Below are 21,585 nucleotides of genomic sequence, written 5' to 3'. Positions count from 1 at the left end.
TACCCGCCCCACTGGCCCAGTCCTGATCAGCCCCCATCAGGGCAGGCTGGCCAGACCCCACCCATGCACAAATTCATGCACTGGACCTCTAGTAGATATAAGATTAGAGAAGTCCAGAGAACACGGGCTAAGGAGGAAACATGGGCTTGAAATTTAATGGAAGTTCAGAAGAGAAGTTTTTCAGAATAAAAAAATCAACAAGGTTTGAGAGTTCAGACAGCTGTTTAAAACACTATTAGTTTCATTGTATTCTATATCCTTTCCTTGGATCACCTTTTCATCCTCTATGATTTTAGATACTGTTTATGGTTAAGACTCCCAGATTGTTCTTCTCACCTATATTTTGCCTTTGAGCTTCAAGCTGCCTAGAGGGCATATCCTCTTAAGTGTTCCACAACCTCCAAAAATTCAACCTGCAAAATTGAAGTCATCTCTCTCTCTTTTAAACCTACTTATCATTCCCTCCTATGTCCATTGGTATCATTTTAATTTGTCTAGTTGGCCAGACAGGTGACCTAAAAGGTATTTTTCTTCCTCTAGAATTAGCATCTTCTAATTATGTTCGAAGTCTTTTTGATTTTGTTGGATAAATACTTTCAAATCCATTCATTTGTTTTTAACTTCCTTGACTGTATCCCATTCTAGGCCACCATTAACCCTTGTTTGATATTTGCAACACCTACTTACTTGTCTACCAGACCTTTGACAATTCATCCTGCCTAATGTAGGTGGAATTATTATTTTAGCATGCCTAATTAATTTTGTCATTTTTTAAATTAACATTCTTCAAATTCTTTTCAAATGCTCTTAAAATAAGGAGGTCCACCTCCCTGTGACTGCAGAACAGGAAATCAGAAGTTGCTCATTCAGAAAAATATTCTTTGTTTCCCCCAATGTTGATTTAGGTCCCTTATTATGTGTGTTCTTATTGCACCCTAAAGTTCCCTAAGAAGTTCCCCTCATATTGTATGATAGACTTATTTTTGTTTTTATTTCATAACCTGTAAGAGAACATGAAGAATCCATACTTATTCATCAATGTAGTCTCAGTATATATCAAATAAGCAGAGACATTCTCAGTGAATAATATGGAATAACTGTGTAATTGAAACAACAAAGATTGTCTTGGATTTAGCAAAAATCCAGCAATAGCTTAATCAATATTTGGCATTCAACCATAGGCATACCCATCCCTCAATACCATACCCAGGACTGGCATTTCAAAATGAAGATATCACTGTTCCATTCTGAATCTGAGTAGATCCATGGATTTTTTTAAACATGCTGCCATTACCAATAACAAGAAGTTTCTATGTGCTTTAATATTCTAAAGCTTCTCCTAGATTCATGCCTTTTGTTATACATTAAGATCTCTTTTTAAATATATATATATATATATATATATATATATATATATATATTTAATTGATTTTTATAGAGAGGAAAGGAGAGGGACAGAGAGTTCTAAACATCAATCAGCTGCCTCCTGCACACTCCCCACTAAGGATGTGCCCGCAACCAAGATACATGCCCTTGACTGGAATTGAACCTGAGACCCCTCAGTCTGCAGGCTGACTATCCACTGAGCCAAACAGATTTTGGCAATATAATTTTTATTTTGAAATCAAAGTAAAAAAAGTTATAAAATTAAATTAAGTTACAAAAATAGGAATGGAAAAAATAGGAAAAAAGGAGGCAACAATTAGTGATCTAGTGTCTATAATTATATTTTCCCTGTAGGCAGCTCCATGAATGAATAGTGGGTATTTATTTATGTATAGTGCACAAAGGCCGAGCTGCCATCAGCAGTTTTCAGAAAGTCACCTGAACTCCTGTCAAGGAGCGAGATATTCATTCATCTTCATCAGTTCTAAATTTGGAATCGCAATTCAATTTAAAAATATTTATTGAGCTCTTAATATGTGCCAGGCACTCTGCCAGGCATTGGAGCCACAAAGGCAAATAAGACACAGTCCATGACCTCAGGTCTTTCCATTTAGACAGAAGAAAGACATGTGAAGAAACAAATCAACACAATCACAAGCAAACAAATCCCACCAAGTCTGTTGTGGTTATTATAATATATTGTTGAAATCAAGTAAATATAATTTTAAAAATGAAAATAGATAGAAATATATTTATTGGAGCATAAGACAGGTTTGTCAAGGTGTTGCTGTTGTTTTTCTGATCAGGTAATGAGAGTGTACAGTGGAAGTATAAAACATGTAAATAGGGTACAAACATAATTGTTGAAGTCAATATTGAGAACCATTGTTGTTCTTAATAGATATGGTATTTGGTGAACTCAGAAGTGGTTCAGATATGGGCCACAAAAGGACTGTTGCAGACCATCTATTTACAGATTCCCATGTTTCTAGTGCAAACAATGTCTCCATTTTATCACATCCATGAGTTTGAAATAAATGGTGGTATACATAAGAACAGAGGGCTGGGATAAGTATGGTATTTCTGGTGAATGCCATATTGCTGCAACAACAAAATGCGGTAATGCACAATGGAAAATATCATGTTAATGGAACGTTGATTAGGCTGAGTTTATGCTGCATGGCATTCTGCTTCTTGCTTGGTAAATTGGGACACTTGTTTTGCCATTCTGAGCCTCAGTTTTCTCATGGTCAAAATGATGGCCATATTCTTCAGCAAGCAGCTTGATAGCAAGCACTTTATTGTGATTATGAGGAACAAATGTTATAACCCATGTAAAAGGACTTATCACACTGACTGATAGAGACAGTAAGTTCTCAGTCAATATGGGCTTCTACTAATACTATCTCCATACCTGCATGCCTTACTCTAGGAATTCAAGAAAGTTATAAACATCTGCTTTTAGATCCTAATGTAAATCAAACAAAAATTTCTCCAACTTTAGTATCCCTGCATGCATTATTCCCATCCAAAAGAAACATGTTTAAAAAAATGAAGATTTAGTAATAAGTGTAAATATTGCTAGCATTTATATAAGTGTGCTTTTTATGTTAAGGGAAAGGGAAAGAGAGTTAGAAATACCAATGATGAGAGAGAATCATTGATCTGCTGCCTCCTGCAGATCATGTGCCTTGACTGAGAATGAAACAGTGACCTCCTGGTTCATAGGTTAACGCTTAACCACTGAGCCATGCCATTGAGTTTATCTCTTTGAAACTTAGTTTCATTCCTTTCATATTAGAAAAAATAAGAAATTCCAACCTATTAGGATACTTAAAATGAACTAAATGAAAGAATGATTACAAAAGAAACAGCAAACACTCAATAAATGGTCATTATTTTTACTGTGATTATATATTAGGATTCACTATATATATATTATATCTATATCTATATCTATATCTATATCTATATCTATATCTATATCTATATCTATATTCAGAATAACCTTTATTAGGTCTATTAGGATACACTTTTCATTTATATTATTAAGAATAACTTTTATTAAGTCTATTATGCGTAGGAGGAAACTGTGACACAGAGAAACAAAAGATTCATTTTGGTAAAAGCTCGAAAACAGCATCTTGACTTTGGGCTTTCTTATGTCAGTAGCCTTACTCTTTCCACCAGCCATATCACTTCAGATCTGTAGCTTTTACTTAAAGTCTCCAGCAGAGCAAAGAAGATGAATCTATTACCTGTCTCTGACTTCACTAGAGGCCCAAGAAAAGGAGTACTTCTACCAGTGGAATGATATAACTCACACAGGTTCCCAGAGCTACCAACCTGTTAAGTCTAAATTGACTCAGCAGAGAAAGAAATTCTGTAAAGGCTAGGAAACTTTTAAGCAGTGATCCTGGGTCCACTTCCCTCCTCTCAGTGCAAATGTGCCAGTTCTTGAGACTGGAAAAAGAGGATCCCTCAGCCTTATGGATATGCCAGGTCTCTGAATTCCCACTGTAAAGAGTGGTGGCCACAGTTCTGGAAGTCCTTCACATAAGGTCATACAATTTGTATGAGGTAGAACTAATCCTTTTGAGCTGATCCTTTTATGCCATTTTCACTAGTTCTTTGCAATAAAAGTAATTCTCCTTCACTGTCTATGGTGCCCTTCCCCTCTTTTAGTGTAAATTGCTTCATCTTTTTCCTTCGTTTTCTATAAGTCACTTTTCAGCACCTACCAGCCTGTTTCTCAGCCCCAGGCATTTGACCACATTATTCCCTGCGCCTGAAAATTCCACTATCCCAACCCTGACCCTGTTCCCCATTGCATACCCACCCACATGACATCTATTCACTGTTCAAAATCCTGACTCTTCCTGCCTCTGGAAGTTTTTCCAAGACCTTCTCACTCTTTCACAGCAGAGTTTATCAGAGTTTGGTACCTTGAGTATATCCTGATTTTATATATACCGTTCAATATATGTATATTTGCTTAACAACATGTGAAGAAATGTACTTTCCCAGAACTATCCCAAGCTCTTACAGATTAAACAGATCAAACACAACCCTCATAGTTTTGCCAAAATCATATATCTGTTTAACTATTGGTTACAGTCCAGGGGTCTTCAAAGTTTTTAAAGTGGGGGCCAGATCACGGTCCCTCAGAGAGCTGGAGGGCCGGACTATATGAACTACTAATTCCTACTGTAACACCTCGGCTGCGCTCACTGCCCAAAAAACCTGGCGGGCAGGATCAGACTCCTCTGCGGGCTGCATGTGGCCCGCGGGCCGTAGTTTGAAGACCCCTGGGTACCATGAATGCAAAGAGTGTGTCTCATTTATCATCAAACCCGCAGTGCCTACTACAGTGGCTGGCTCATATACATTACTAATTAAATATTTGCTGAATTATAATGGCTAATGAGTTGTATTCTGTGTTATTATAAGAACGTGGGCTGCAGAGTCAGACACTTCAGTCTCATATGTGACTTTGGCAGATTCCCAAAACACTGGCTTCTTAACATTAGAGGCAGTGAATCTGCCCTTCAGCACAATTTGTTGACTTTGACGAGTTATTCCCTCAAGTGTTGCACCAAGCTTTGTTTAATAAGATGCCAGAAGAGCTGGGATCACTGTAGAGAATATTTAGCTGCATAATCACAGCCTTTGCAGCTAGAAAGGGCTAGAAGGTTATCTGAGAAACATTACAGGTAAGGGGTTGCCTGGGTTTTATTATAAAAGATGCAGGAATAAAGCCCTAGTTTCAGAAAGTGTCTTGATACAAATACTTCCTTTTACAAAAGGCAATCAGAAGTAAGTAGGAAATCTTTTATTTTCCTGATTACCCTCAGAATTGCATGAGGGCATCTTCACTTAGGGTCATAACTGAATCCTTTTTAAATCCTATCCTCTCTATCTTTGTGAACATATCTTTGAACATATTTAAAATATAACCTACATACCAAATACAAACAGTACGCACATTTATCTACTCAAGCAGCATACGCTGAAAACTCATTAGATGTCAGAGCATAGAACAGGCATAGAGTTTACAAGTGTAAATATGACATAGTCACTAATAGTCTCTATTCTCTGGGAGACAGATTCCAGAGCAGAAATTTGTAACATCAATATAATTGATGCCACTTTGAAGGTATAATCACATGCTAAGAAACCCCGGATAAGCCAGCAGTTAAGTTTTGCCCATGAATGCAGAAAATCATTTAGATGGAATAATAGCTGAGATTTGAAAGATGAGGGAAAGAGTAATACTAGAGACTGAGTGTTTCGGTTCCTCTCCCCCAAATTTATGCATTTAAGCCTTAACTTCCAAACTTGTGTTATTAGAGGTAGGGTCCTTGAGACATAAGTAGATTCTGACATGATCATGAAAGTAAAGCCCCCATGATTGGATTAGTGTCCTATTTGAAGAAAAAAGACAGGAAAGAAATCCTCCTCCATGTAAGGATACATCAAGAAGGTAGCTGTCTATAAATCAGGAGGAGAGCCATCACAAGACACTGAATCTGCTGGACCATAATCTTGGGGTGTAGGTTCATAAATTTGAAATTTAAACGTTTGTTATTTAATCCGTCCAGCCTGTGGCATTTGTTACTGAGAAGACTAGGTCTTAGTTTAAGCAGACTAAGATGGATATTGGTGCCAAGAAGTGGGGTGCAGCCCAACCCATGTTGCTCAGTGGTTAAGCATCAAACTGTGAACCAGGAGGTCAAGGTTCAATTCCCAGTCAGGGCACATGCTCAGGTTGTGGGCTCAATCCCCAGTAGGGGCTGTGCAGGAAGCAGCCAATCAATATTCCTTTTATCAATGTTTCTTTCTCTCTCCCCCTCACCCTTTCTCTTTTGAAATCAATAAAACTTAATTGCTGGCTTATCTGGGGTTTCTTAGCATGTGATTATACCTTCAAAATGGCATCAATTATATTGATGTTATATATGCCCATGAGCTGTAATAAACACCTAAAAATGTGGAAGGAATTTGGTACTGAGCAATGGGTAGAGGCTAAAAGAATTTTGAGGTGCATGCTAGAAAAAGCCTAGATTGCCATGAACAGAATATTAAACATTCTGAAAGTTGGGAGGGGAGTGGAAGAACTGTAGAAAAAGTTTACATCTTAGAACAAACATATATAATAACAGATAGAATGTTGATAGAAACATGCTGTTAAAGAACATTTTGGTGAGGTCTAAGATGGAAATGAGGAGCATGTTATTGGACAATGAAAAGAAGATTGTCTTTGTTATAAGATGGCCAGGAACTTGGTTGAATTGTGTTTCTCTTCTAGCATTTTGTGGAAGAGAGAACTTGCGAGCAATGAAATTGGATATTTAGCTGAGGAGATTTCCAAGCCATTTGCTAAAGTTGTAGCTTGTTTCCTCCTATTGCTTATAGTAAAATGCAAGAAGAGAGACATGAATTAAAGAAGGAATTGTTAAGCTAAAAGAATCCAGAACTGAAAGATTTGGGAAATTCTCAGCCTGTTCAAGTCACAAAAATGAGAGAAACATGTTCAGAAGAGAATAATAAAGGTATTGCAGACAAACCATTTGATAAAGAGATTAGTGTAAGAGGGAACCAGGGGCCTAATAAGCCATCCCAGCAGGAACACAGCCAGTCTGAGATGAAGAGAATGAAGACAGAATGCAATGAAGAAAGGTTTTCAATCTTCTTGGATTTTCTAACACCACACCCTAGAACTATTTGTCTATGTACAAGCAAAATTTTCAAAAATTTCATTTTATTCTATGTATTCAACTAACTCACATGATCATGCCATTTGAAAGAGGAACTTAGAAACTTAGTATCTGTCTGGGTGATCATGTTAACACTGCCGTGTGTGCTGATTGAAGAGTTCTATTACTGAAAGGAAGAAGGAGAGATTGTATATTCGAGGCAAAATTAATCTCTGCCACAGTGGTTTACAGCAGAATTTTAGACGGAGAAGAATATAAGACACGACCCTTGCCATTTATATAATATTCTGATTTAAAAGTTTAAGATTAGCTCAATCCATTGTAATTATCATTGGAACCTGGATTATTTTTCTCCCAAGTATGATATAAATTCTGCTGACTTTGATCATATGTTCTAATACCCTAGGATTACTTCTGATAGAAATTTAAGCCTAAATGTTTTGTACAATTTCACGATGATTTATATAAATTAGAGACATAGGGAAAGCCAGACCAAAAAATAAATAAATAAATAAATAAATAAATAATGAGCAAAGACTAGAGGCTGCATGATGATCTTTAAAAGACACTGTTTTAAAAGGGAAGTGAATGCGCAAACATTAGCAAACCACCAGAAGAATGACTCTTGGGAAGGTACTTCCCTTCTCTGAGTCTTAGTTTCCACATCTCCACACTGATCATACTCACCAGGAGGGCTGTCCTAAAGGCTTAGGCTAATGCATGAAAATCAAACTGTAGACACTCAGTAAACCTTAATACAGTTTGGTTATTTTCTTCTCTTAAGAGCATGTTCGCTCGATGGGACTGTCTGATGTTTTTAATGCAACATCGAACAATGCTCCTCAACTCTCTTCATCCCAGTTTGCTCAACTGTAGAAGGAAGGTAACAATCGCATTCAATGCACGGTGTTGATGGGAAGGTTGAGTAAAACAGCCTACAGAGATGCTCTGTGCATCCTAAAGTGTTCAGTAAACATTGCTGCCATGACTCTCCCTGCGCTAGATATTGTGGCTCAGGTTAGACGGGGTCCTTCTCCTGCAGGCCCATTGGATGCCCTCTCTCTCCATAATTGCCTGACTGCTGGAGAGAAAGTAAAGATGCACAGTGCATCTGGTTCCCATTTAGGAGACCTGCAGGCTGGATGCCTTAAAAATTAAACCACATTATTGTCATTAGCCACGGGAAGTCTTCTTTTCATGGTAAAGCTGTTCATACTTAGAGTGGAAAATTACAACTTCCAAAATTGTCTCCCCAGGGGAAAACTAATGGGTATGTATTTTATATGGTGTCTTTTTTAAATGATCCCTAACAAATGAAAAAAAAATCTGATTAAAGTCGTGAAAACTTTTCAACAGACAGTGACAGCGACACTGTGGAGCATGCCCCTAGCCATATTCATTTTCTTCTCCTCCACCCCCCACGCCTTGATCCATTAACTCAACAAGACTATTTAGCTGCCTTTTTTATGGTAATGGAAGCACACAAAAAAGTTACAAAATGTCAGACTGCAAGTAATTGTCCATTTGGGGAAAAAAAGGTCAGGTCACTAAAATAACCTCCAAGAAATACCATTAGCTCAAGGAATATTCAGACTTGACATTGCCCATTCTCACAAGACATCATTTTCTTTCTTTCTTTTAAAATATATTTTATTGACTTTTTACAGAGAGGAAGAGAGGGATAGAGAGCTAGAAATATTGATGAGAGAGAAACATCCCCTACCGGGGATGTGCCTGCAACCAATGTACATGCCCTTGATGGGAATCCATCCTGGGACCTTTCAGTCTGCAGACCGAAGCTCTATCCACTGAGCCAAACCGGTTTTGGAAAGACATCATTTTCTATAGCTTCATGCAATTGGATTATAACCCAAGAACACACTCCCATGACACTTTGAGACAGATCTACCTATCTTGAGTAATGCTGTGTGGGCATCAGGTATTCCCATGTCAATTCCAAAAGTCCCACTGGAACAACCAGTTAAAATAATTATTAAAGAAAAAAAAATGAAGTAGTCAATTTGCCATCTTACGGAAGTCTGCGTGCTTCATCAACTGAATAGCCAGAGAGCTGACATGTACAGCCTAAAGAAGGAAGAGAAGTCTGGGATACACTTGAACCTTGGTTTAAGATAATGCTCTCAAAGCATTTATTGTGGGTAGATGGATGGGCAGAAAAGAAAGTGTTCTCTTTGACAAGGGGCCACTTACAACCAGGAAATCAGATCTTTTCACATTTTCAATGTGTTTCTTCATCACTAGAGTCAAGTTAAACAGTTAAGATAAGAGCACTACACTGAGGGTTTTTTAATTTATTTTATCATCATGCAAGGAGACATATATGGTAAGGTCTTTCCACTATTCATAATGCAGATTGACCACCTGGTTCCAGTGCCTAGTGAATCTTCCCATACACAAGAACATTTATTCTTTGAAACTATGAGGTAACTGTGGGGAGATAGTTTGAGACCACATGAATATCCTGTCCCTAAAAGTATGTTAGCTAACAGGTTTAGATTCTTTGATAATGCTTGTTTCAATAAAGTATTACATTAGTGGTTGGAAAATGGTGATTTGGTAAGTTTAGCATTATTTTCTTCCTCCGAGCTCTGTTTGTTTGTTTATCTTATACACACATTGGAGATCTTCTAACTTTGCTTTGGTTGAAGATGCCTCACAACAAGATTTCAGCAGAGTTCTATTTCTAATGATCTTTCAAAAGCCTATAGCACAAAACTAAAATCCCAAACCTTTCTTGCACCTCCCTTTGCTAATTCCAAACCCTGATTTTTTTTTCTCATTTCATTCTGATTTATTTCATGTTTTTCCATTCTGCTGGGAATTCTTTCTGCAAGGAGGTTGGTACTTTAAAAAAAAAAAAAGCGTACTTCTAGAATCTGAGTAAAATCTTTCCACTCCTAAATAACCAGAAAGGGAGAGAAGAGAGGCCCTTTATACTGTGTCAAAGATAGTCTCAAACCATATTAAAGAACTGGTATCCAACTTTTGGAAAATATTTTCTGCTTTTACAAGGAGGATGGCAAGATTAAAGGAACTAAAAATCCCTGCAGAAATATATGTAACATTGATTTCTAGTCAATGGGACTTGGTGTTGGCATTTGTCCATTTTATACATAAATCGAGTCCTGGCTTTATAATTTGTTTAGAAACTTCACATCTCAAGGAGTAGAATGTTACTTCCTTTCAATGGACTGTAAGAAAAAGAACAGTATAGCAAGCTTATTTTAAAATGCAATGCTAATATAATATAAAATGTAGTTATAGTCTCCCTTAATTACTCAATTTTCTGTTTGAAAAGGAAAAGAAAAAAAAAAAAGCAAGACTGCTCTCATCACTCATCCATGGGCCTGTGAATCTTTTCTCAAAACCAGTTTGCCATATTTTTTTTTCCAGCAAAGTGCATTTAGTGCGAGGAAAATGGTTCCACGTTAATGTGCCATTTCTGTTTGATATTAAGGCAAATTACTCACACTCCAAGAGTGATTTTGTGAAGCCCTGAAGTGGAAGCTTCCAACTGTGCTGCTTTAATATATTGCAACAAGTTCCCTGGAAGATGGTTGAGAGGTTCCATTACCACCTGACCAGACATAATTATTATTCCCTAATCCTGAATGCTGGTCTATTACCAAATGGTCTAGCAGTTTATAATAATAGGAGAATGTCAACAGGACCAAACATTTTGACAAACCTGACTGTCTTGCATCATCTGCCTTTAGTCAAAGCATCAATCCATTTAGAACAGCCTTTCTATCGGGTTGATATATTAACTCTTCACTGTCAGTGGTCACCAGGCTGAGCTAAACTGCTGGGGCAAAAGTGTAGAAGGCACCACAGATAGATGGTTCATGGGTGTCACCTCATCCCCCGGATAGATAACCTTGAATGGCTTCTGCCAGGCACTCCAAAACCTTCAAACACCTTACACAGTCTCAAACCAATTAGTCTACGAAAGATCTGGAAATACTCTGCCTGTAACAAAAAGCTAATGGTTCCAAGATGCTGGCAAATTCAGGCAGTGAACTGAGTGCTCATTTCAAATGAAAGGTTATATATTTAAAAAATGATTAATCTAAGACTTTTCCAACAACAAAATGGTAGAACTGAAAATAATATGAAGATTCTGATCATTACCTATACTCAGGACTACAGTTCTTTGTACCCCCCCCCCCTTCCTGAGAAGTGTACAACCCTCAAGAGGGTCTAATAATGAGGAAAACACAAAACTACACTGAGTATTTAAAGATCTAGTTCCTTCTCCACTTAATAATTATATGCTATTTCTATATTTTCATTCTTCTATCACCTGTCTTGCCTTTTCCATTATTTTATTATGAAACGTGTAAATACAATTTTGTTTCTGTACTTTTTGGCATAACATAAATCTGTAAACTTGAAAAAAATATTTGAATACTAACTTGATGTGGCAGATACACTAGAAATTAGGATTCAAAATCTTAGCATCATGGTTGAGCTCTTCAGTGAGTGGTTCTCTTAATACCAACGCCCTCATTTGTAAAATTAATAGTTCCCACTTTACATATGTTTACAACAAGTGAGGAAGCAAAAGATAGAAAACAACTGGCATAGAGTCAAATCTAATCATGACATTGGTAATTTGGTATTCAATGTTTGAAATATTGCCCATTAAAGCCTTCTTCAGCAACTATCAAGTTTCTAATTATTGTTGATTTCTGCATCCACTAACATATAGTGAGTACCTGTTATGTGTCAGGCATTGTGGTAAGACAAGATAAACACAGTTCTAGCTCTCACAAAAAATTTAATTCCCTAATCGGTGGCACAGACAGACACAGAGATGACTGCTATTTTGCAGAGCTGTGGATAATGAAAGTGCTATGTCAAGAGTTGACTTTTTTAATCAACTTCACAATTAATTATTAATGTCTTATTAAAAATACCTAAGGATAGCCCTAGCTGGCATGGCTTAGTGGATAGAGCGTCAGCCTGCTGACTGGAGGATCAATGGTTTGATTCTGGTCAAAGACATATGCCAGGGTTGAGTGCTCAATTCCCAGTAGGGGGCCCGCAGAAGGGAGCTGATCAATGATTCTCTCCCATCATAGATATTTCTTTCTCTTTCTCTCTCTCTCTCTCTCTCTCTCTCTCTCTCTCTCTCTCTCTCTCTCTCTCTCCTTCCCTTCTCCCTTCTTCTCTGAACTCAATAAAAATATATTTTTTAAAATACTTAAGGATAAAGAGTTTTTATTAATATATTTTTTTATAGATTTTAGAGGAAGGGAGAGGGAAAGAGAGAGAGAACCATCGGTGATGAGAGAGAATCATTGATCAATTGCTTCCTGCATGCCCCACTCTGGGATTGAGCCCACAATCTGGACATGTGCCCTGACCTGGAATTGAACCATGAGTTCCGAATTCATAGATGGAGACTCAACTACTGAGCACACTGGCTGGCAAGAAGAAAGAGTTTTATTTAAGAATTTAGACATCAAACAGGTCTAAATCCAAGTGCTATTCTTCTATTGTCCTGCACTTTTAGATTATATGACCTTGAAAGTATTATCTAACATCTTTTTTATGTAATCTCTTCACTAGTATTAAGAGGTAATAATAGTACTTATTTCATTGGTTCATTATGAGAATTTAAGATAATAGACCCTAGAACAGTGTGTGGCATATTTAAATATTTTTTTAAAAATGTAGCTGCTATTATAGTCATTGATACATGTATTTAAAAATTTATGGAGTGTCTTCTATGGAGGGATTCATTGGGTTATTGGAATATAATGGGACAAAATGTAATCATAGGCCCTGAACCCATGGAACTTTCATTCTTGGAAGAAAAAAAGACCAAGTCACAGGACTTTAATGGATCATTTAGTCCAATCATTTTATTTTATAGGTAATAAAACCAAGTCCCAGAGAGATATAAATAATATAGAGAGCTAATAGTTACTAAAATATTACTATGCATATGACTGATTCTTTTCTAAGTGCTTTAGATGTTTGTTTGTTTTTACTAGTAAATCCTCACCTGAGAATATGCTTCTATTAATTTTTAGAGAGAAAGGTAGGGAGAGAGCGGAACAGTGATGTGAAAGAGAAACATCAATTGGTTGCTTCCCGTAAGTGCCCTGACCGGAGACTGAACCACAACGTGGGTATGTGCCCTGACTGGGAATCATACCTGCAACCTTGTGATCTATGGGATGATGCTCCAAGCAATGCAGGCACCTGTTAGATGTTTTAATTTATTTAATTTGCACATGTCTAGAGCATATTCATTATTACTATCTCCATTTACCAGTAAGGAAACTGAAAAGCAAAAATTGTAAAGGTCACACAGCTAGTAAGAGAGAGATAGAATTTGAATTAGGCTGTCTCATCTAATAGCTAGACTTTTAAATGCAAGGAAATTTTGTCTTTTAATGTATATGATTTATCTAAAGATACCCATTAAGAGCAGGGTTAGAAGCAAGTATGTCAGATGCAGAGCAGAAGACAGTCACCACATCATACCCAACCAGGATATATTTAAGTGCCTGTTAAAGACAGAAGTAACTTGAATTCTACTCTCCACTAAGTTGTTGATTTTCTTTTGAGAACATTCAGAAAAGCCAACTAAATCCCTGCCTTAATAATTAAGCACCAAATAAAAAATAAATTCTTCTAAATCTGAAGCCCCATGCATTTTAAACAAGACTAGAGACAATGCAAGTTTTTTATCCTATATAATAAAAAGATAATATGCAAATTGACCGAATGGCAGAACAACCAGAAGGCTGGCAGCCCTTTGCCCTGGCTGACCCCACCCCCAAGCAGGTACCCCCACCCAGATCAAGGTTGGGGCCAGCTGGCAAACTGCCCAGGACCTCTCATCCTGGCTGGCCCTGCCCCCAGCCTGTCGCCCCAGCCAGTCTGTCCCTGATGGCCCCCATAGAAGCAAGCTGGCTGGACCACACCAGTGCACGAATTCATGCACTAGACCTCAAGTCTATAATAATCTGTTCAAAACACCTGAAGTCTTTATGAGATCTTAAAATTATATTGTCCATCAGGGGTCTTCAAACTACGGCCCGCGGGCCACATGCGGCCCGCAGAGGAGTCTGATCCTGCCCGCCAGGTTTTTTGGGCAGTGAGCGCAGCCGAGGTGTTACAGTAGGAATTAGTAGTTCATATAGTCCGGCCCTCCAGCTCTCTGAGGGACCGTGATCTGGCCCCCACTTTAAAAAGTTTGAGGACCCCTGGTATCTTATGCTTTTAGGATTAACAGAGCAAGACATATTTTTATTGCTTTTAAAGTAAATTATTGACTTATTTTTATGTTAGTCACCAGGGAATTATTAACCATAAAGGGTTTCTAATGGAAGAAATTATTAAAATTGTTCTTATGAAGATCAACAACAACCATTAAACAAGTGTATTCATCAATATAAATAAAGTAATGCTGCAGTAACAAACATCCCCAACTTTTACTGGCTTATCACATTACAAATGTATTCATTTCTCACAGTTTAGTTCTACACAAAAACTAAGCTGATGGAGATACCATTATTGTGTATTTGCTCTATCTAGAATAGGGACTTAGTGATCACTAAAGAAAAGGAAGAGAGAATTGAAGGGCCACCAGCTTATTTCTTTTCAAAGAACTACTTCAAACTTACCACAACATTTGATTGCTTTCCTAATTTGCTTCTTGGTTGCTCATGTATCTTCTCACTATGTTATAATCTCTATAAAGTCACAGAACTATTTCCTTTATTGTTACACCCTCAGGGCCTACATGGAGGGGATGTAAAATGTACGTGCAACAAATGAACATTTTTGTGTTCTTCTCATGTCTTTAGGTTCCTTATGACCAATTGAGCCCATAGCCTGAACCTTCTCAAAAAGGCAAGTACTGCATAAGCAGCCTGAAACTGACCTGATGTCAATGTCAGGAATGGTCCATTTACTCCAGGCTAATGGTGTAGGCAAGGACATCTCTGTGAAAATCCTCCCACTTCTCTATAATGCTAATATAGCTACCTGTTTCCCTAGGCTTACCTCATGAATCTGCAATCTGACTGTGAGATGGTTATGTAAGTACACAGCTGCATAGAATATGATAAGTGCTAAGATTTTATTAGACAATTTTTGACTCGGTACTCTTTAAGGTTGGAGGCTGGAACACACCTACACCTCTGATTGGGGTTGTCTGTAATGCTTCACAAGACATCATGAGCCTAGATTGTTGAGAAGTAGCAGGTTTAAGTGGGATTATGTAGTTCAAAATGTGAGTTCAATGAATAAAATAAACTGACCAACTAAATAGGTCCAGAGACATGGAAGCATGGACCAGATTGACAGATCTCAAAGGGAAGGGCAGCTGCAAAATACAGCTTTAAGAGAAGCCTAAACAAAGTCAATCAGGAGAGTTTTGTTTAACACTTATAGAGCTTCTGAATTCATTTTCTTAACAAGCATTAAATTTACTTACATGCACAATCTAGTCACGATTGCTTCAGAAGTAATGAAAAATGGTTCCATTGAACATACACAAATATTTATTGGACAGAACTAAATGTCTTGCAAGATTATCAAGTGTTGTCAGTGTTTATGCCCAGGGAAGATGCAATCATTCTGTTTTCATCACCTGTTGCTTTTTAATTTCCTCTCTCATTGAGAGTCCTATTGCTGCACAGACAATAGCATCACTGTGTTTGTGTACATACACAAACTGCGGGGAGTTTTGGTGCTGGGACAAGATATGCTAAAATAATAAAAGAAATCAGATTAGGCTTTCTAAAGGGCTATTTGGAAATACTGGAGATGAGCTCAGTGGCCATGTTCACACAATGGAAATCTGGAGAAAAAGTGAATCATACATTTTCTGAAATGTATTTGAGTATCTTTTAAGGCTAAATAAAAATTGTCTAATAAAATACTCATTATTGTTGAGCTTTTTTTGTGGATTACTCCAAAGTAATAAGTGACTGTAGAGGATACAGACTTAGAGGGACCCAGGTTCAAGATTCAAGATGTGAATCACAAAGTTGCTATGTGGCATTGAGCTAACTGATCATTTTCTATAAACTCTGGTCTCCTCATTTGGAAATGGGGTAGCAAATGCTGATTTCCAGGTTTGCTACAACTAGCATGTGGCCAGTCAAGTGAAAGTTCTGTGCACATTACAAATTAGGGTACAAAAATAGTGGTTAATATGTTATCACAATAACATGTATGATGAGGGAAGAAATAAATGAAAATTACACCCAGGAAGAAATCCAATAAGGGCTGGGGCAGATCAGGGTGTGAGGACACTCCCTCTTCTATCATGTTGAGTCTTTAGGTCCTTTTAGCTGGTACAACATGTTTAAATGATGTCTTCTCCTTTCTTCACCTCTCCATGGGCTTCCCTCCCTATTCTTAGTTCTCAGCAAAGATGCAAGCTTTCTGAGCTTGGTAGCAGATACACACATTTGTATCAGTGTAACCTCTTCCTATTCTTCCAATTATGCATATGGTACTTAAAGATTTCGAGCCTCAGTTCTATCATTGCTCAAAGGCAATTACCCCCATTTTCTTACAAACTTGTTCTACAGACTAAATGGAACACCATGTTCAAAACACCTCCTAAGGCACAAGGCACGGAGCCGATGCTCCCTGTGGCACCTTTTACGTAGTGGATACTAATTAAATGCATGTTAAATGAGGCAAAATGATATTGGATGTTGAGCCACTTGAACCAAAAACACTATCTCTACAATTCTAAAGGCACATAGCATTTATCTAATATTAAGTACATGAACGTCTGAGACCTCTTTCCTACTCTAAACTTCATCCCCAGGGAATAGGTTTCGTAAGAAAATCTGTTCAATCAGATTAAAGATATAACAAAAATAAATCTTAAATATTTGTTTTTCTTCACAAGTGACAGAGCTAAATGTCATAAAGACATGTTTTTGTTTTCTTAATATGCTTAATTGGTTTAGGGTCTATCCATTCAGCCTATCACTCACAAGCCTAACTACCTTGCTTACTGTGTATTCATGGAACTATCCCATGGGGAAAACAGAGCAATAGATATACAATAGAAAGAATTTATAGAAATATTTTTTCATCCTCTCCCTTCCCGTCTTTTCTAATAACAATCATACATGTCAGGACTCCTTGTTAGAACTGATATAGAAAAACTGGTAAGTTTTAGCACCAATATAGTACCCTAAGACTTCAAATGTTTAGACAATGAAGATAATGTGACCCTAAAATTCCTGTTAAATGATTTATCAGGACCAACAACTAGAAAAACCACACACTCAGCAACATGTATTTTCAACATTTTCATACCCCTCTTTTGGGAACTAGCTTCCTGCCATCTAACACATTTCCAACCTTATCAAAGATTTTCATGCACACAACATAAGTTTTTAAGTGAAGATACTTACATTGAAAACCTACCACTACTATGTACCAAAAAACCTTGCACCAGGTGAACCAACTTCTTAAGCTTAGTTCCTTTCCTACCTGTAGAATCAAGTGAGGTACTTCTATTTGGCACATCTCACATAAGGCCCAACAAAGTATAATTTAAAAGATAAACAATTATCTTACAAACATATAGTGAGCACATCAAAGTTTTATTTAACTCATTAATGAGGGAAATAGCAGAATGATAAAGCTAGTTCAAAGGAGAAATAGAGAAATTTTGGCACTGAAAGAATATTGGAATAAAAGTACTAAAGGGCAATCTATATATATAAAAGCCTAAGCATCCGACCGAAAGAATGACTGAATGACAGAACAACCAGACAACCGAACGAAGAGTCAACCAATTGCCATAACGCTCATTGACCACCAGGGGCAGATGCTCAATGCAGGAGCTGCCCCCTAGTGCTCAGTGCACTCTCAGAGTGGGAGCACCACTCAGCGGACCTATGGGCACCAGACACCTGGACGCAACTGCAGAGACACAGCCTCTCTCTCCTCAGACTCCTCCCCAGCCGCCTGCCACTTCGACTACTATGTCCCCCGAGGGATTCTGGGTTGCAAGAGAATGCAGGGCCTATCAGAAAAACACATCTGTCAGGTGACACAATCCCTGAATGGCAAGGTGTCACTTCCCTGACAATGAAGGCTACTTCTCTCCAATAGATACAAAGAGAAATCCATGGAAAGAGATCTGGGTGGACATCACAGTGTCCACCACAGGTAACTCATGATTAGTCATGTTATCTAGTCAATAAATGTACTACTCTCAATTCCCTATCCCAACTCTGATCCATCTTTGTGAAATGATTTGCACATTCTCAAACGTGCCTTGAAAGCATACTCTCTACTCCCAGAACTGCTACCCTGATCTACTTACCCCTGTGTTCTCAACTCAGATATCACTTCTTTCTGGATGCCTTCTAGGACATCCTGGGTGTGGGTTTAGTTTCTTACTTGTGCTAACTATTGTTACATGAGTTAATCTTTCTTCATGACTCTCCTTTCAACTGTAAGTAATTTGAAATCATTTAATGGGGCTTCTGATATTTAGCTCATAAAAGGTACATATAGTACAGACTTAATGTATTTTTAAAGGGAAAATACAAATGAGTTAATGAATTTCAAAGTCATAATGTAAGTATTTAAGCCCAAATGATTGGTAAAATAGTCTTGAAAAATTAGAAGAAAAAACTATCATGAGGAACTGGTGTGAGAAAATATAGTAGATCCAAAATGTCATTAGTATGTTCTTGAAAATGTAAAACAATATATACTGAAATCAATTTTATCATGGGCTAATTGAAATAAAGAAGAATTAAGTTTCAATGGAACATTTCTAGTTACAAAAACATCACCAAACTTCTACATAAAGACACCAAAATATTGAAACATTGAAATATATGTAAGCTATACATACATTTTGTTAAAAAACTAATAAAAACAAGTAAACATTATTTTCCAACCCACTTATTCTAGTTCAGAGTCACAGATGGCCAGAGCTGTCCTGAGAGCTGAGGATATAAGGCAAAAACCCACGCTGGACACCACAACCTTCCATGTCAGTTCACATCACACATGCCCACGCTCACTCAGACTGGGACAATCTAGACATGCTGATTCAACTATTGTGCACACCTGGAATATGGAAGGAAACCGGAGTATCTGGAGAAACCCACACAGACATGAGAACTATAAACTCCATACAGACTGTGGTCCCAGCCAGGAATTGATTTTTTTCCCCCTCATAAATGTTACAAAAGACAGAGGGAAACGATGTTATTTGGGGACCTGTGCTAGTACTTTTCCATAGGTCTTTTTCTTCAAAATGAAATGCTCTGTCATAAAGTGAAGGAATATAGCTATCCTCACTTAGCCCTGAAAAGGGGGGTAGGAAGACAGAGAGCAAGCAAACTATGACGTATGGTTATTTTCATAACTTTGTTTCTTAGTGTAAACTTCTAATCTGATTTATTTTTCACCCCTTGATTGTTAGTCTCTATTGACTTCAAAAGTCAAAGAAAAGAAGAAAAAACAAAGCCTTCTTGTGCACACCAGTTTCTAAACTGTCAATGGCAATTTTTAAATCAACATTCTGCAAAGCTGTTAAAATGCCTTCACTGCTGGTCCTTCGGGTCTTCTGATCACAGAGGCTTAACTGTGGGATAAGGTCTAATGGTATTTCATAGCCCTTATCGGTCAGTCAAATGCCTTCACCTTTTCAATCCCCTTTATCATTAGAACAACCAGGATGAGCTCTATCCCTGTCCAATTTTTTAAAATTGTGCAGGAGACTCAGAAAGACCCAAACCTGCTTAAGGTCACACAGCAGGGCAGAACCAAGTTTCAAACCCAGGCTTTTGAAGTCCAAGTCATGTTCTTTCCTTTCTACCACAGGTAGGATGAGAGTGTTGGAGAGGAAAAATAATTTTTCTTCTACACTTCTAAATTTTTCTGGCTGGTCTGATCATCAAATCGACATGGGGCAGGTTAACAGGAGAAATAAACCAGATATATAATGTACATATACACGGTGTTCCATAAGACTATGGGATCCAAGGACAAAGGGGTAGTTGCCATTCTGGAGCTAAGTAGAGGTAGGCAGAGCCTGGGAATACAAAAGAAAGGCAGGCAGTTCCCTGGTGGATGCAAAAGAGCAAATATGGTAAACAAATTCTTTCTGGGCAACAAGAAAGGATGGAACACAGAGGGAAGCTGACCGATAGGCTTTGCTAGGGCCTCCTTGTCTTTTAAGCAGTCGTTGCTACCTGACGTCTTTATGCTTATCAGAGGGGGAGGTAGAAGGTTCTTCTCAGTCTTGCATTTCTTCAAAAAACCAGCTTAAAATAATACTTCAGAAAGACATATTTGGGGGTGACAATCTGCTTTCCCTCAAGAGCCTTAATGTATTATCTCCAATTGCATCATTAAATATATATTTATTTAGTATTTAAAGGCTTTAGGTGCCTCAAGAATTAAAAGACAAATATCCCTAAGAGGGAAATATGTATCTAATGCCTTAAATAAAAGCAGAAAAGGAAACACCGATGATTGCACCAAAAGGCTTAAGGATTTAAAATTGCCATTTCCTATGCTTAGGAAATATATGAAATATATATGAAACACATTAAATACATGAAATATATCATTATCCCTGTTTTACAGATGAGAAATTAGAGTTCAGAGGGCTTGAACTACTTGTGAAGGTCCACAAGCAATTATGGGAAAATAACCATTTGAACTCTGTTCTTTCTGACTACAAAGCCTCTCATCTTTTTTTTTTTAAATATATATTTTATTGATTTTGTACAGAGAGAAAGGGAGAGAGATAGAGAGTTAGAAACATCAATGAGAGAGAGTCATCGATCAGCTGCCTCTTGCACACCCCCTACTGGGGATATGCCCGCAACCAAGGTACATGCCCCTGACCAGAATCGAACCCGGGACCCTTCAGTTCCCAAGCCGACGCTCTATCCTTTGAGCCAAACCGGTTTCGGCAAAGCCTCTCATCTTAATATTATACTCTCTCTTACATTTGTATAACCTCCCGATTCCAGACTTTCATCTTCCTTCACACTTAAGAAGCAGCATCAACAAGTTTAAATCTGTTCAAATTGGTCTGGTCTCTTGTGGGAACCAAAGCCTAAGTCCCCACCTGCCATTCTGAGGAAGATTGCTAGATCCGGAGCCATGCATCATTTAAGATCATTAGTGTAAAATCAATAGCTGCAGGAAATCATTGTAGCTATCCCTGCGACCTTGCCCCCTGTGGTACTTCATCCTTGAAGGTTATTTAATTACAGCCCAAGCAACATGGCTTAGCTCCGGAGTGCTGCACCAAGTGGAATTGACACACCACCCGAGGGCAGCGCTTTCACTCCCGGCATCACAATGTGTGGCTGAGGCACAGGAAGTCTCACGATATTTGCAGGGAGAACACAAGGTCCTGTGAAGAGGCACTGTGTGGCAGGTGGATATATCTTCCCTGACTTTGGGAGACATGGGAAGAGTACCA

The sequence above is a fragment of the Pipistrellus hanaki genome, assembly GCF_964339955.1.
Source record: "Pipistrellus hanaki genome assembly, chromosome: 9".
NCBI classification, from domain to species: domain Eukaryota; kingdom Metazoa; phylum Chordata; class Mammalia; order Chiroptera; family Vespertilionidae; genus Pipistrellus; species Pipistrellus hanaki.
Note: the sequence above shows the minus strand (reverse complement) of the source record.